This window comes from Alligator mississippiensis, chromosome 6 (assembly GCF_030867095.1).
Source record: "Alligator mississippiensis isolate rAllMis1 chromosome 6, rAllMis1, whole genome shotgun sequence".
Classification (NCBI taxonomy): domain Eukaryota; kingdom Metazoa; phylum Chordata; order Crocodylia; family Alligatoridae; genus Alligator; species Alligator mississippiensis.
Window position 1 is genome coordinate 32,558,984 of NC_081829.1, and position 6,000 is coordinate 32,564,983.

General features: G+C 37.7%; 1 long non-coding RNA gene across 1 annotated transcript in view; it reads left to right on the top strand.

Annotated features, from left to right (window-relative positions):
* Positions 1-4,670, top strand: part of LOC132251146 (uncharacterized) — a 38,289-nt gene extending 33,619 nt beyond the window's left edge. The window contains exon 4 of the long non-coding RNA XR_009463002.1: positions 2,939-4,670. This is a non-coding gene — a long non-coding RNA (uncharacterized LOC132251146). The remainder of the gene's footprint in view (positions 1-2,938) is intronic.
* Positions 4,671-6,000: the final 1,330 nt, after the last annotated feature.

The following is a 6,000-nucleotide window of genomic DNA, read 5'->3' on the forward strand; positions in this document are numbered from 1 at the left end:
CTGTGTGACCCAGCCAAGGAGTAGGAGCTCTGGATGTAGCACCGTGGCCACTTTCAGGAGTGCTGCAGCCACTTCCCAGTTGGTGAGTTTTGCCCATCGGCGAGATTGGCCATGGGGGACCCCACCAGTTGCTGACTGGTTGCTGCGGGGGTCATGTGCCATGTCAGCCATGTTTTGACTAATGCAGCCCACTATGCTGTTAGCTTTCTTGGCAATATGGGCACACTGCTGATTCATATTCAGCTTATTGTGCACTGCAACCCCCTTTTCTGCAGAGCTGCTGCTTAGCCAGTTGGTCCCAAGCCTGTACCAAGCATAGGATTCTTCCATCCTAAGTGCAGGACATTACACTTGTCATTGTTGAATGTCAGAAGATTTGTTTTGGCCCAACCCTTCAGTTTATCTAGGTCACTTTGAATTCTAACACTACCCCCCAGCATATCTACTATTCTCTGCAGCTTGATGTCATACGTGAGATTACCGGGGATGCTTTTCATCCCATTTTACAGATTATTGATGAAGATATTGAACAAAACCAACTTCAGGACCAACCCTTGGGGCACTCCCCTCAGTACCAGCTACTAACTAAACACCAAACCATTGTTCACTACTCATTGAGCTCAATGATCCAGCCAGCTTTCTTTCCTCCTTACAGTCCATTTATAACTTGCTTGCAAAAGTGCTGTGGGAGACCATCAAAAGCCTTGCTAAAGTCAGTGTATATCACATCCCTCCATCCACAGAGCCAATCCTCTCATCATAGAAGGCAATCAGGTTAATTCATTACTTGCCCTTTGTGAATCCATGCTAACTGTTCCTGACCACTTTCTCTCCTCCAAGTGCTTAGAGGAGTGCTTGTTGAAACCTACCAGTTTCAACAAGGTTTGACCCAATGTATAGCAATAGAATTCAATTCATGCTTCCAATCAAAACTAAGCACCATCCCCACTGTGTGAACTATCAACTACTGGCAATACATATTTCATGAATAATCTACAGCACCATGAATAATTTGCCAATGTTTATTTAGTTTGAATATTTTGGAATAGTGACTAATTTGAGAAAATCATAGATTAGTGCATAGGAAAATAAGGAAAATGTATTAAATAGGTAATTATGAGTTATGGTTGATTATATCTTCCTTCATTTTGTATCAAGCTATGTTATATCGGACAGTTTACAAATTATGTCCCATTTGGCCTTGTCAGTACATGAAGACTATCAAGAAAAGCAGAAATGCTGCAGTAAATGGCCACTACAGTTTTCTTCATTTAGAGTCAGTGCCAAACAGTCCCATGAGCTGGAGGTTCCATTTAGATGTTTCATTTTTCTAATGAGATGTAAATGTGAATGCCTAAAGATGCTTTTGGCAAGTGCTAGTTTGTTGTTAGAGCATAAAAGGAACTAAAGCACCAGCCCCAGTCCTAACCAGGGCACCAGCCCCAGTCCTAAATTGTGGCAGGGACCCAAAACCAGCAGCTGCTGCCTGCTGCCCCAGGTGCTGCCCCCAGTGCTGCACAGGGTGCAGAAGTGACTACTTATGTCTCTGGAGCATACCCTAACTTTAGCTTAAATCCTTTCTACCTGGTTTTTTTTCTTGTCATGTACTTGGACAAGTCACATTACTTTGCATCCTCAAACCTCATTATGCAATCTGTGCAAAACAGCCTGAGTCATGGAATCATGAACTCTGTTCACATAACTGCTGGTAAATGACAATGACTGTTGAGCTTCCCCGCCAGCATAGCCCTTTGGTACTTAGTCAGGTCAACTAATAGTGTCCGTAAAGCACTTACGGATAAAAGTTGCTATATAAATAAGTAATGGTAATTTGCCTCACATGTACCCATGAACTCTATATAGTCAGTAGCCAACATATTTTTTTCAGGCAAAGAATTTTAATACTAATAAATATAAAATATTATTTTATAAATGTATAGCATGTAATAACAAATAGTATATTTTATAGATTAATTTCAAGTTAACATTAAGCAATGCTAAATTATTATGGAATTACATATTACATACACATTACTACCAAAAGAGTTCATCGTGATTAATGTTATTACAGAGAACACCAAAGGAATTAATAATGATTTGCACTTATTATAGAGTAGTACCAATGCAGGGAAAAGGAGGTTAGCCTAATTAAATTCCAGAAACCACTTTAGGGCTCTGCTGCATTGTGGAGGCTGTTTTTTATGTTAATTAATTCTGTATGAAAGGTTGCTGAAGTGGTTTAACATTGTTCAAAGATGCACAATTTAAAACCAGAAAGTATTTTATAGCTCCTGGCCTAGCACAGTAGGGTTCAGGTCCATGGTATGGCCCCAAGGTGCTAGGGTAGCGCAAGTAAATAATTATGGTCCAAAGAAGCTTGGGAATATTGAAAGAAAATGGAGTGTTTATATGGTTGCACTGAGCTTAGTGTCTGTGTCAGGTATAGCTGGGCAGGAATTATAGCCTCAGTCTCACAGATCACATAAATACTTCCATATCTTCAATCAGATGAGTGGTCCCTATAATTTAGCTAGAATATTGATGTTATGAAACTTCACCCTACTTTCAACTTTTCCAGACTAGAGGACTTGTTTTTTTCTGTCTAAATGAACAGTATGAAGAGCTTTACTTCATGCCTTCTCTCTCTCTTTCTGTAGAATCACTTTGTTCTCTAAAATGATTGAATGATGTCTTAGGCTCCCTGGCAGGGACTAGTGTGTTATCTAGTAAGGAACCTGGGAGTCAGAACTCCTAGGTTCTCTTCTTGGCTCTGCTACTGAATCACTATTTGATCGTAAGCAATTCAGTGAACTTCCTTGTGCCATTTTTCCTATGGGTTCACAATTTCCATATTTGAGTTGAATCCTAGGAATGTGTTTTAATGCATCTGTACAAAGTTAATCTACATATTGTGCATGTTTTCTTCCACTTTCTGTAGCTTAGAGGCAACTTTATCAATGACTGAAAACACAAAATATTTATCAAGTTATTTCAGGACATCACTGAAGTAATCTGTTTCAAACACTGTTCTGCTGTAGAGATAATCCTAATCTAATCTGGAAGAGTTGTCATCCTTCACAGTCATTGTAGATGCTGTGTAAATGACCTTTGGAAACTCCATTACTACCACACAGAGGACTCCATCCAACTGAGAAGAAGCCTCTGTGGTATGACAGCCACTATGCACTGGATAACTCCATTTTAACCTTGCCCTTGGCTTTTGGATTTGCAGAGGCAGCTCTCCTAATTTTGAAACCAAATGCAAAGAGCATCACAGCACCATTTCCACAATGCTGTGCTTCCTATGTTCATGTATTAGATGTTGTTTTATTTCAAGCATGGTTAATCTACTGATTTTGTTTAATCCTAAGTAGCATTGAAGTCACCTCTGTGCCATCTACACATCTGTCCACTTCTCTATATCTCTTTGTTCTTATAATTGTACCAATGACCTCTTCCTTTGTTTGTCTTTCTGTAACAAAACAAGAGAATAATTTCAAATCAAACCACAAGAGTCATGCATATAGAGGAAGGTTTTGGAAGAATCCCAAAGTGCTTTTTATACCCAAGGATTACTTTGTCCAGCTATAGAGTAGAAAGTGGAAAATATTTAAAAGTAACACAGCACAGCAGTTTGGAAATAAGGTGAAGATTAATCTAGCCAACAGGGACTGAATGGAATCTAATGGTGTGCATGGAATATGACAAAAACGAACACCTTTAGCCTACAGAAAAGTGCCACAGGCCCATTACTGACTGCAAGAGGTCCAGTACACAGCCTTGGATCTTACCTGTAATACAATACAGGTCTCCAGCAGCAGGATACTCCTTAATGGCAAGGTTTATGGCTAAGATGACTTGCTTTTAGAATCTTTAAACCTAGTTCCTCATTATTCCCCTCACCATCAGGTCTTTTATACAAGCAGCAATGAGATTTCGTTGTTGTTTTTACAGGCTTCTCCTGCTCTCAAGCTTGTACATCTGATCTTGTGATACTACTGTATGTGGTTGCAATAGGAGAAATTGTATGAAAAAGTGTGATCACCTTTTAAACCCACTCCACATTTACAAAAGTATCTGTTACTATAAATTTGTGGTATCTCTGAAATATATGATGGAGTGGGCTGGTAAAAAGGATTTTTTGTCATGCAATTGAAGTGCCCTACATAATTCCTTCATGGCTTCATCGTTGAATGGTATGAACCCCCTAAACTCTTCTACACTCATATCAATAAAAATAGTTATGACAATATAGATGGGAAAAAATGACCTTGTTTCTCTCCCTTGTTCTATGGACATTCTCTGAAATGTTTTATTTTATACAACTGCAACTTCCACACCACTGCACTAATGTGCTTAGAAACCCTATTCAAGCAAAATTTTTCAGACCTCAATTTATTTAATATGCTTTCTTAGGTTTAGTCCTGTGTTGCAGTTCTTTTGACTTAAAAATAAGCATGTACTTGGGTGCTTTACCAAATGGGGAGGACTTAAGCCTGTGCTTAAATGATCTGCTGAATTATAGTCTAGATTTTTGAAGTTGAGCAATTTTTATTGTAAACTGGATTACTTTTGTTTATTTTTCAGTAGTCAGGAAGCTATCTAATGCCACTAATAAAGACGAGGAGTTTATGATTAAGTTGAAACCTGATGTCTAAGGAAGCAATAAAGAATACCTAATGCACTGTCTTATGTTTATTCATTTATTTATTTTTCTGGCATTACATTTTGGTGTGTGGAAGTGCAGTTTATAGCTTACCTCAAAGTGGATAAATGAAAAAAATATAAACATTAAAAGAGAGAAGTGGGATTAGTTGTTAAATTCATAGATCCAATGTAATAATCCAAGGTCTACATAAATTGTTAATATTTATACCTTACATACTGAAGATGGTATATAGTACACCTCACTCCCCTCCTAACAATTTATATTCAGGATACTCTAATGAAATACATCTTGAGTCTCCTTTTCATGGCTAATGAGGAGACAACAAGAATTTGACTAATACTAGTACAATTACTGAAGCAGTGAAGCGTGCATCCCTGATTAGACGTGATAATTTGCAAGGCTGGGCTCTTCACATTAAGTTTGCAAACAGTTTAAAAATCACTTCCTCTATTTATCCAGCTAATCTCTGTTTAATGACTCCAGACCTGACAAAAGAAAGAGAAAATGTCTCTTAAAATCCTATACTTCATTTATGAAGCTTATGTATGAAGCAGGGGTGTAATTTATAGTAAATCTTTTCCAAAGGACTCTTTGAAGCCCTGCATATGACTTTTTACAATAAGGTGATATTTTTATTAATCCTGAAATATCAGTTTTCTTTACACCAAGTTTATATATATATATAATCTTTGTCTGTGTCTATGTAAAGTAAAAACAATTTTCTAACCAATTTAGATATCTTTTTGGGTTCTCTTAGTGCACATTTTGAATTTTAATCTTGCCCATCCATGTAATGAAAATAATCTTTTTCTGTTCTTTTTTTTCTTGACTGTATTTTACTAGTTCATATTTTTTTCCAATTGAGCCCTCAGAGGCAAAAAGATTTCCATGATGATTTGCAAGACTGATATGTTACAAATATCTAGAAGTGATAAGGTCCTTTTTTCTTTTACATGCATGTTTTTAGGATTCAGATCCACAGCAGATCCACACATATAGATTGAAACCTGCTGGCAGTGTCTTCTCAACAAATTCTCTGTAGCCATGGTCCTTCAGACTAGATAGATATGATAGACTAAGTAGGATCAGGAGGTAGTGATGTCTCCTCTCTAAATGGTGCTTTTCCTGAGTCAGGGAAGTGTAGATGTCACATCATGGTAGTAGATGGGGTACACTTTTTCCGATGAGCCTTAAAAGTAATACCCTGATAAAGGACTGTCTCTCAATGGCTTGTTGGAAGCAGTGATCTAACCCAGGCAGACAAGGTTCTTTGGGTAAATCTGCTTGTATTAGGTCAACTAAACTAGTTGGAAAAATTCTTGTTTGCAAAC